This window comes from Acomys minous (assembly GCF_964271855.1).
Source record: "Acomys minous genome assembly, chromosome: 5".
In the NCBI taxonomy this organism is placed as follows: Eukaryota; Metazoa; Chordata; class Mammalia; order Rodentia; family Muridae; genus Acomys; species Acomys minous.
This window is the reverse complement of record NC_140494.1, coordinates 3,053,368-3,064,953: the sequence shown is the minus strand read 5'-3', so window position 1 is coordinate 3,064,953 and position 11,586 is coordinate 3,053,368. Positions and strand designations below refer to the sequence as shown.

The 11,586-nt window shown below is 51.0% G+C and overlaps 1 pseudogene across 1 annotated transcript in view; it reads left to right on the top strand.

The window, feature by feature from the left end:
• Nucleotides 1–6,751, top strand: part of LOC311597552 (ferritin light chain 1-like) — a 44,931-nt pseudogene extending 38,180 nt beyond the window's left edge. The window contains exons 5-6 of the transcript XR_014783625.1: nt 5,361–5,528; nt 5,778–6,751. The product of XR_014783625.1 is annotated as a ferritin light chain 1-like (transcript). The remainder of the gene's footprint in view (nt 1–5,360; nt 5,529–5,777) is intronic.
• The last annotated feature ends 4,835 nt before the right edge of the window (nt 6,752–11,586 follow it).

Genomic DNA, 11,586 nt, shown 5'->3' with positions numbered 1-11,586 from the left:
TTCAACTGTCAAGATAATATTTTCTTTATTTACTATTACAACTTAAAGAAGAAATCATAAGTTAGGCAAAATTTGAAGTTAGGCAGCCTAGAAAAGCTCTCTAGGAGCCATGGAGTTAGAAAATATAAACTACTCATCCCAAGCAACAGATGAAAGACACATGTTGCTTGGGCAGCAAAACATTTTATTGAAAGAGCAGTGGTCTAGCTGAGGAGATTGGACAGTTGGTAAAGTGCTTGCCATATAAAGCATGAAGGCTTTAATCTGATCCCCAGAACTCGGGTTCAAAAAGCTGGGCATGGTAGCAGTTCCTTGTAATCCTGGTGCTGGGCAGGTAAAGGCAGGTGACCTTCTAGGGCTTGCTGGATAGCCCCTCTTGTTAAATATGTGCCACACAACATACATGGCATAAGCTTTATTGTAGAAGTATGAGGAGAGAAGGAAAGGAGGGGCTGCCCCAGGGGGACAGAGAGAGAGAGAGAGAGAGAGAGAGAGAGAGAGAGAGAGAGAGAGAGAGAGAGAGAGAGAGAGAGAAAGTCAAAAGTAAGAGAGTGATTGATGGATGGCGAGTTTGTCCTTTTTATCCTGGGACCCCGGTGGTGGTAGCAGGTGATGCTGTCAGGCGTTGCTAAGCAACCTGGAGGCAGGCTTGTGAAGCTGCTTATAAGTTAACACCTCTAGCCTACTTGGTGAGTTTTAGGCCAGTGAGACACTGAGGAGCAACAGTGAGGTTGAACTCTGGCCTCCATGTGTGTCCACTTACATGACAACCACCTGGAAACTAGAAACTAGTTCTTTCACTCTGGCAGTTCCTTCTGGTAGTTCACCACTGCCTTGAGTATCTCTGGTTACACTATTGTTTTTGTTTTTTTAAAGTTTATTATTTATACAATATATTCCCCCCAATATTTACACTTGCATGTCAGAAGAGGGCACCAGATCTCATTATGGATGGTCGTGAGCCACCATGTGGTTGCTGGGAACTGAACTTTGAAAGAACAGTCAGTGCTCTTAACCATCTCTTCAGCCCTACACTATTGTTTTTAACTTTATTTAAAGTTCTCGTTTCTTTCTAAGTTAGCACCGCTGTATCTGGGGTTGATTATCCTACTTTTTCCTGTGTTCTACTTCACACTGTAATTTCTTTCCTTACTTAGACATCCTTGGAAATGTATTTTATTTTACACACGGAAGCTGAGACTCCTGGCTCTCTGGCTGAGGTGCAGTCCCTGGGCAGTTGTGAGTGGCTCTGTTTCACCAGCTTCCTTTATTTATCTTCATTCCAGTCTGTTTTGGGATGGCTTGCCATTGGGCCCGAACAGCAACTGCAGGCCAGGATGGAATGTAAATAGATGAAGCCAGAGGAAAAGACAGCACTGGAGCACAGAGTGTCCTAAAGAGGCTGTTTCTGCATCATGATGGACTCAGAAGTCTGTTTCTGCTCCATATTCTTTTTGGTGGAAACAGCTCTCTCCATGTGGAGTTCTGAGGCCAGCAACCTCCACCATGCTCACTCTCCAGCCTGCTGCTGGCCCTGCAGCCTCCACCATGCTCACTCTCCAGCTGCTGCTGGCACTGCAGCCTCCACCATGCTCACTCTCCAGCTGCTGCTGGCACTGCAGCCTCCACCATGCTCACTCTCCAGCTGCTGCTGGCCCTGCAGCCTCCACCATGCTCACTCTCCAGCTGCTGCTGGCACTGCAGCCTCCACCATGCTCACTCTCCAGCTGCTGCTGGCACTGCAGCCTCCACCATGCTCACTCTCCAGCTGCTGCTGGCACTGCAGCCTCCACCATGCTCACTCTCCAGCTGCTGCTGGCACTGCAGCCTCCACCATGCTCACTCTCCAGCTGCTGCTGGCACTGCAGCCTCCACCATGCTCACTCTCCAGCTGCTGCTGGCCCTGCAGCCTCCACCATGCTCACTCTCCAGCTGCTGCTGGCACTGCAGCCTCCACCATGCTCACTCTCCAGCTGCTGCTGGCACTGCAGCCTCCACCATGCTCACTCTCCCAGCTGCTGCTGGCACTGCAGCCTCCACCATGCTCACTCTCCCAGCTGCTGCTGGCACTGCAGCCTCCACCATGCTCACTCTCCAGCTGCTGCTGGCCCTGCAGCCTCCACCATGCTCACTCTCCCAGCTGCTGCTGGCACTGCAGCCTCCACCATGCTCACTCTCCCAGCTGCTGCTGGCACTGCAGCCTCCACCATGCTCACTCTCCAGCTGCTGCTGGCCCTGCAGCCACCACCATGCTCACTCTCCAGCTGATGCTGGCACTGCAGCCTCCACCATGCTCACTCTCCCAGCTGCTGTGGGCCCTGCAGCCTCCACCATGCTCACTCTCCAGCCTGCTGCTGGCCCTGCAGCCTCCACCATGCTCACTCTCCAGCTGCTGCTGGCACTGCAGCCTCCACCATGCTCACTCTCCAGCTGCTGCTGGCACTGCAGCCTCCACCATGCCTCACTCTCCCAGCTGCTGCGGGCCCTGCAGCCTCCACCATGCTCACTCTCCAGCTGCTGCTGGCACTGCAGCCTCCACCATGCCTCACTCTCCCAGCTGCTGCGGGCCCTGCAGCCTCCACCATGCTCACTCTCCAGCCTGCTGCTGGCACTGCAGCCTCCACCATGCTCACTCTCCCAGCTGCTGCTGGCACCGCAGCCTCCACCATGCTCACTCTCCAGCCTGCTGCTGGCACTGCAGCCTCCACCATGCTCACTCTCCAGCTGCTGCTGGCACTGCAGCCTCCACCATGCTCACTCTCCAGCTGCTGCTGGCACTGCAGCCTCCACCATGCTCACTCTCCAGCTGCTGCTGGCCCTGCAGCCTCCACCATGCTCACTCTCCAGCTGCTGCTGGCACTGCAGCCTCCACCATGCTCACTCTCCAGCTGCTGCTGGCACTGCAGCCTCCACCATGCTCACTCTCCAGCTGCTGCTGGCACTGCAGCCTCCACCATGCTCACTCTCCAGCTGCTGCTGGCACTGCAGCCTCCACCATGCTCACTCTCCAGCTGCTGCTGGCACTGCAGCCTCCACCATGCTCACTCTCCAGCTGCTGCTGGCCCTGCAGCCTCCACCATGCTCACTCTCCAGCTGCTGCTGGCACTGCAGCCTCCACCATGCTCACTCTCCAGCTGCTGCTGGCACTGCAGCCTCCACCATGCTCACTCTCCCAGCTGCTGCTGGCACTGCAGCCTCCACCATGCTCACTCTCCCAGCTGCTGCTGGCACTGCAGCCTCCACCATGCTCACTCTCCAGCTGCTGCTGGCCCTGCAGCCTCCACCATGCTCACTCTCCCAGCTGCTGCTGGCACTGCAGCCTCCACCATGCTCACTCTCCCAGCTGCTGCTGGCACTGCAGCCTCCACCATGCTCACTCTCCAGCTGCTGCTGGCCCTGCAGCCACCACCATGCTCACTCTCCAGCTGATGCTGGCACTGCAGCCTCCACCATGCTCACTCTCCCAGCTGCTGTGGGCCCTGCAGCCTCCACCATGCTCACTCTCCAGCCTGCTGCTGGCCCTGCAGCCTCCACCATGCTCACTCTCCAGCTGCTGCTGGCACTGCAGCCTCCACCATGCTCACTCTCCAGCTGCTGCTGGCACTGCAGCCTCCACCATGCCTCACTCTCCCAGCTGCTGCGGGCCCTGCAGCCTCCACCATGCTCACTCTCCAGCTGCTGCTGGCACTGCAGCCTCCACCATGCCTCACTCTCCCAGCTGCTGCGGGCCCTGCAGCCTCCACCATGCTCACTCTCCAGCCTGCTGCTGGCACTGCAGCCTCCACCATGCTCACTCTCCCAGCTGCTGCTGGCACCGCAGCCTCCACCATGCTCACTCTCCAGCCTGCTGCTGGCACTGCAGCCTCCACCATGCTCACTCTCCAGCCTGCTGCTGGCACTGCAGCCTCCACCATGCTCACTCTCCAGCCTGCTGCTGGCACTGCAGCCTCCACCATGCTCACTCTCCAGTCTGCTGCTGGCTCTGCAGCCTCCACCATGCTCACTCTCCAGCCTGCTGCTGGCACTGCAGCCTCCACCATGCTCACTCTCCAGCTGCTGCTGGCCCTGCAGTCTCCACCATGCTCACTCTCCAGCCTGCTGCTGGCACCGCAGCCTTCACCATGCTCACTCTCCCAGCTGCTGCTGGCACCGCAGCCTTCACCATGCTCACTCTCCCAGCTGCTGCTGGCACCGCAGCCTCCACCATGCTCACTCTCCAGCCTGCTGCTGGCACTGCAGCCTCCACCATGCTCACTCTCCAGCCTGCTGCTGGCACCGCAGCCTCCACCATGCTCACTCTCCAGCCTGCTGCTGGCACCGCAGCCTTCACCATGCTCACTCTCCCAGCTGCTGCTGGCACCGCAGCCTTCACCATGCTCACTCTCCCAGCTGCTGCTGGCACCGCAGCCTCCACCATGCTCACTCTCCAGCCTGCTGCGGGCCCTGCAGCCTCCACCATGCTCACTCTCCCAGCTGCTGCTGGCACTGCAAAGGGTTCTTCAGGCTCCTGTTCACTCCTCATGGAAAGCTATCCCCACAGCTAAGGGAGAGTAGAAGATGGCTTATAATGGAGCTAAGTTTGGAGACTTTAAATAGACTATAGCCGCAAAACTGCGTAAGCAAACACCACACATTTTCTTTCAGCAGTTTCCACTGACAGCAAATATTATATATAAAAATTCATCTGCTCCAGAAGAGTGTGTGCAACGCTACTCTTTACTATTGTGCTATAATTAAACGAAATGTCCCCAAAGGAGGCGAAACCGAGTGGAGCTGTCAGAAGAAAATCCGCGGTAGCAATATTTTCAGCAGCTGGTGAGTCATAGCCCTCCAGGAATAAATGGCTCAAGGCAGAAGATTGCACGAGGCAGCCTCCTATAGATCTGTCTTCACTGGTGTTGAGTGCAGCCTGTTATAAATGGAAGGACCTCAATTATGAATTGGGGCTTTCTCCAGGCGGTCTCTGCTGTCGGTTTCTGTCTCTGAAGGGGGAGGTACTTCAGAGACATCTGTTCAGATACACTGTTCAGGGTCCTCATATTACAAAGAAGTCCTCCCTTAAAGTTAATCCCTGCGTGGTGCTCAGAATAAGGTTACAAATGGTGTTTCCATTTCCAGCTGACTTACTGAATACAACTGAGGGTTAATCCTATGGCTTTTAAAAGTATCTTTGAATCCATAATTCATATCAAGTATCAGCCATAGAGCAACCATCAATTATGACTGTTTAATTCAGTGATAATGGTGTTGTTCTGTGTGAATACCCTGTTTATCCTGTTTAAAGGGCGACATGAGTCAGTTCCTTACTGCTAAGAAAAAAAAAACCCAAGCAGTTCAGTGTGGTGACTCTTATTTTCCAGGTACGTAAACCAAGGTTCAGAAAGAGCAAGCAACTTTGAGTTCACAATCAAGACATGAACCAGGACGGGGTTCCCACTCCCAAGCCATAGGCTTGCCTGCACAGTCATCTGCAGATATCACTAGCACTACCTGGGACCTGAAGACAGAAGAAACTGACTCAAGGAAAGGTAGGAGAGGGAGAATTTCCTCCCCCTCCCCATTCTCAGTATATATGTATATAGAAATGTTCAGTGTGTGTGTGTGTGTGTGTGTGTGTGTGTGTGTGTGTGTGTGTGTGTTGTACCAGAGGGTAACTCTAGGTATCACTCCTTAGGGGCTGTCAATCTTGTCCCCTTGAGACAAGGTCTCTCTTTCTGCATGCACTCTGGAGCTTGCCTACTTTTTCTTCTCAATGGCTATTCTGCTTCACTTGGCAGTTGTTTTCCTACAGTTGTGACTGGACCTCCCTGGTAAGGCCTTCCCTTTTCACGGGTTCCAATACACCTCGGCTACTCTAGGAGGTAGCATAAGGTGCAGAGCAATGTGGGAAAAGGAAAAGGCACGTTGAGAGCAGCGCCCTGGAGGTCCTGCAGATCTGTCTTGCTTTAGCAGTGTTTGGATGGAACAGACCTGGCCACTCCCACTTTGTTAGCTTCCAGCCTCCTTACAGTGTCTGCACTCGCAGCCTCTGCAGCCTCTGGAACCATCTCACCACCCTAGGACCAGCCAGCACCATCTCTTTGTGGTCAGCTCTGTGCTGGGGATTAGTTATGACCTCCCAGATTTGTCAGAATTATTGCACGGAAGTGGAAACTGACATGAACCACCTGGTCACCTTGCCCCTGCAGGCCTCCTACACCTATCTGTCTCTGGGTTACTATTTTGATCTGGATGATGTGGCTCTGGAGGGTGTAGGTCACTTTTTCCATGAATTAGCCAGGAGAAGCTCCAGGGCACCAAACATCTCTTCCAGGCCACACATTCTTCCAGGATGTGCAGAGGCCATCTCAAGATGGCCAGGAGGCCATGGAAGCTGCCCCGGCCCTGGAGAAGAACCTGAACCAGGCCCTCTTGGATCTCGATTCCCTGGGTTCTGCTCCCATAGATGCTCATCTCTGTGATTGCTTGGAAAACCACTTCCTGGATGAGGAGGTGAGCTCGTCAAGAAGATGGACAATCACCAGACCAACATCCATAGGTGGCTGGACCGCAGCTGGCACAGACTGGTCAGCCACAGGCAGCTCTGGGCCAGTATCTCTTTGCATGGCTCCCTCTTAAGCCCGATTAGGAGGCCCCCTCGCCTCCAAGGGACTGCCCCTGCTCTGCTCTGCACCGGCCAGCCTTAGCACCTCCACCTGAATGACCCTCTCAAGCTGCCAGCCAGCTTTGTAACCGCCCTGGAGCCCCTCCTACTGGGACCAAGTCAAAGTAAAGCTTTTCAAAACAGAAAGGGGGGTGGGGGGGTGCTTCAAGATATTCACCCACTGGTTTTTTGTTTGTTTTTTGGTCTTCTTTTGGTATTTTGAGACAAGGTTTCTCTGTGTAGCCTTGACTGTCTGGGAATCCCTTTGTAGACCAGGCTGTCCTTGAACTCACAGGGATCCACCTGCCTCTGCCTCCCACGTGCTGGGATTAAAGGCGTGCACCACCACTGCCCGGCACACCCACTGTTTTTCTTGAGACTGCAGATCCTCTTGGCATACCATGCATTTTTGCCACAACAGCAAGACTCGAGGGAGTCAAGGTCTTTCGCTTGGTCATGAGCTGGCACCTGCCTGTGAACTGGCAGAAAAAAGAATGAGGGGGCTGGCTTTCTCTCTGAACACAGCAGCAGGACCACTTAGAGGCAGTGCTGATTTCCAACTGAGCCTAGGGAGACTTTTTTGTTGGTGGTAGAAACCCAAAGCTCTTGATTTAAAATTGTTTGCTCGGTTCTGCTTCATGCTCAGCAGCCTCTCTGGCCTTTTCAGAGTGTGACAGAGCTCTACTGTCACTGCTCTCTATGATAATGCGTGTTGTTCTTTTCAGTACTCTGTTTTTTAGCTGATACTTCATATTGTAGTAGAATCACTTGTTTGTCTTACAGTAGAATTTGTCATAGTGAAAAGAGTTTGAGGAATTCAAAGTTGGAATACAAAAGTCGACAGAGTAGAACTGCATGTTCATATAGGATGTGTTAAAGGAAAAAAAAAGTTCACCTGCTAAGGCACAGGACTGTTTGTGTTAGGACCACTGCAAATGGGATCCTTTGGGGGGAAGAAACACTGTGCTCAGTTCTGAATACAGCTTGGGCAGTGGAGATACATAGCCAGGAGGCTTGTGGGTATCAGTGAATGAAAAGTATTAGGATCCAGGGCAAGGGAGTTCTAGCTAAACTGACCTGAGAGGATCTTTCTGAAGACAGACAGGGGAGTAGATGTCACCTGAGGGTGGTGGAGGACAATGGCCCTGACCATGCTGTCACGGGTAAGCAGAGGTCTAGAACATTGCTGGACTGACTCAATAGTGTGCTTTGCTCAAAATGGGCTTCACGTCCAATTCAGGAGGCCAGCTGAAGTTTGGCCAAGCAGAGATCTGTGTCAGATATCTATGTATACAGTTATTCAGATCGGATGTTCTATGAGTAAAACAGTTATGTGAAATATCAGCAAATAGTAGCCACAGACCAGACTTCAGCTGAGCGGCATCCCCGTCAAGCAGCAAAGAGCGTCAGCAACAGAGGAGCCCAGGGCCAAGTGTCAGGTAGCAGTGACGGTTCAGGCACTCCCATCTCTGGTGACGGTTCAGGCACTCCCATCTCCGAAGTGGTCCCTTCCACCCAGCCTGGCCCAAGTCCCACAAGTCTACAGACCACTGAAAGCCTTTGGCATGATTCTTGTATTGCATACTTGCTGAAGAGGACCACAGGGCAGTGCAAAAGAAGCAGTATATTTTAACATTAAAAAAAAAAACCCACAACTTTGCTCTAATGTTATAAGTTCATTTTCATCAACTTTGGTGATTCCTTTCAAAGAGGTTTCTCTCACTATATTATATATCCAAAAAAGGATGTTTAGGGGCGAGGAGACGGTCAGCTGTTAATGTGGCTGTGGTCCTAGAATGGTGGAAGGAGGTCTCTGGAGCTCCCAGGCTTTCCTACATGCCAAATTCCAGGTCAGTAAGTAACCCTGTCTCAAAAGAAAAAGATGGGTAGCACCTGAGAAATGATACTCAAGGCTGTGGCTTACACACACCCACACACGCACACACGCACGCACGCACGCACGCACGCGCGCACACACACACACAGAGGGGGGCAGGGGGGATGAATCAACGAAGCCTCAAAGCTTTACGCTAACACATTTTTATTTGTATTCTTATAATTTTCCAAATGTGCTGTCTAGTTTTATGTCAACTTGATATGAACTGGAGTCATTTGAAAGGAGGGAACATTAATTGAGGAAAGCTCTTCATAAGATCTGGCTGTAGGAAGGTCTGTGGGGCATGTCCTTAATTAGTGACTGATGGGGGAGGCCCAGCCAATGGTGGGTGGTGCCATTGCTAGGTTGATGGTCCTAAGTTCTTCAAGAAAGCAGGCTGAGCAAGTCATGAGAAACACTCCTCGCTGGCCTCCGCATCTGCTCCTGCCTCCAGGTTCCTGCCTAGTTCAAATTCCTGCCTTCGCTTCCCCCAGTGGAGTGTGCCTTGGGATATGTAAGTCAAATAAACCCTGTCCTCCCTACGTTGCTTTGGTCATGGTGTTTCATCACAGCAATAGTAATCCTAAGACATAGATCCATCAGTTTTGATAATTTCAAAACCATTCACTCACTGAAGACCCCAGTGTTTCCACATTTAGTCCTGACACTTAAGCGTTACCCTGCACTTGGATGTCTTGTGGTTATCTCAAACCAAACATGTCCAAAATAGAAGTCTCTACCTTTCACCTACAGCAAATATATCTTGCAGTATCTATATCTGGGTGAGTAAACTTCCAGGAGATGCAGTTGCTTAGAAACTTGGGACTTGAGTTCTGTCTCTGTTCTCACTTTGCAATACATTCTGAAGTTGCCTCCAGCCACAACACGTCCTGCAGCCACTCTTCACAGCCCAAGCGGCTTCCTTCCTGACCAACAGGTTTCTCCGCAGCACTTCTGTTGATACTTGTAGGGATACGACTGTGAGGGAATACCCTGTGCTTAGCAGGATGCGAGTCTCATTCCTGGCTTCCGCCCTGCCCACAATTATCACAACTTCAAACATCTCCAGACAAAACCAAATATCCACTGCACTCAAACTCCTCCAGGGATTGAGAGCAGCTGCTTTATTTCTATTCAACTTCTATTTTGAAGAAGTAGCCAAGTGAGGATGCTGCTAAGCCCTATTCTTATGATTTTTCTCTCTCGGTTGATCAATTAGTGATCAATTAGTGCTCCAGACATGAGCAGGCATTTGTCCACTGTCCAACCTATTGCCCCCCCACACACCTTCACCTTGTCTACCCTTTTATTACTAATTAGAAGGTTTGTTCTGACTCAGAACTTTTTAACATACTACATCCCCTGCCTGGAGAGTTTTCTCCCTGGATTCTGTGTCCAGGCATAAAGTCTTTATTTCAGAGATGTCCTTCCCTTCTTCCCCTACCCGTGCACCATCACTCTCTATGCCAGCCATTGCTTGCCTGCACCCTCATCGTGCAGTGACAAGTACTGAGTAAAATCAAGACAGAAGGTGTGTCTCGGCAGAGGCAGGAGTGCCCGAAGCTCTCTGACAAGCAGAAATTGCCTGTGGTGTGTGGATCAAGTGAAGCTAAGGAGGAGATGGATAGATCGTTCAGGGTCCTGTTAGACTGCACTGTGCAGGCAACTCTGACGTTCTCATAGAACCAAGTTTCCTTCTCTGAAATAGAGCAGCATGGGCCGCAAGCCAGGGCACAGGAGCAGACCCCTGCTTTCTTGAACCAAAATAAAAATATGACCAATAACTAAAACATGCAACATGAGAAGCATTCTTTGGATTTTCATAGTTTATTGATTGGTTATTTCTGGCATGACGTAGGCTGGCCTTGAACTCTCAATACTCTTGCTTCAGTCTCTCAAGTGCAGCATTGTCTCTGCCTCTGGGGTTTTCAGTGTTAGGTAGACACTGCTTAACGGTGGATCACATTACTCAGTTGTCAATGAATTACTACTGTTGTATTTAGTCATTGTACCCTTTAGGGGTGTAGGTTAGGAAAGCATGAAGTCCAAGCTGTGTGCCAGGATTCTGCAAGCATGGTTTTAGGCTCACTGTACTGAGCACTACTCTCCAGAAAGTACTCATTACTTTGCTCCCATTTTGGAAGAAGTACATGACCTCATCAATATGTCAAGATGTTTTAAGACAAAAATACATTTTTATCTCATATAAAATATAAACTTTTATCTTCTTCCCAACTGTGATTCCGTTTGTGTTAATGTGCCTATTCTCCCTGGCCTCAGACACCAAGAAGGGAACGCATACAGATGGAGTCTCCAGCGCTCCAGCCCAGCGTAACCACCAGTTTCCCCACAGCAACCCAATGCCTTTGACGCAGGTAGGAAAAAGACAGGGACAGTGAATTAAACACTTAGCTTGGTGGCTCTGGCTTTATTGGGTCCACACTGCAGGGCCCCATGATATTGTGTGCTGTGTACACAGTGCACAGTGGTGCTGTGTACTGCAGGGATCTGAAGGATCGGACAGAGGACCTAGGGAATTTTCTTTATCGTTGCCATTGTATATCTGCACCTCCTTCCAAATCACCATCCTACTTCTGAAAGATGTGGATTTGGTCAAACCACTTCTCCAAATTCCCGGTTATGTGCTTAGAATTAGCGTAAGACTTGCCCACAAGACTAAGATTTGAGCAGCTCAGTTGGTACCCTCTGTCCATTTGAGAGAGCATTTTCTTTGGCTTCTATTTTTTCTCAAGTTTTCCTCTGTCTGTTCTTAAACTCCTTCTCTAATAAGACCAAGAAAATCCTGGACCACTAAGCCCAGTACATCCGTGTGAGTGCTGCCTGTGCAGGAAGGAGAACATGAGTGTCCTGGACCACCAAGCCCAGTACATCCGTGTGAGTGCTGCCTGTGCAGGAGGGAGAACATGAGTGTTCTGCTCTGAGTCCCCTACCTGTCACCCTTAGGCACATCCTCATTTCTTTCTACAACACATTACTTTTCCTTTCTTTAATGGTGCTAGTAAATGCTCCTGATAGACTTTTTGTGATTAAAACCCCTATGGGTAGT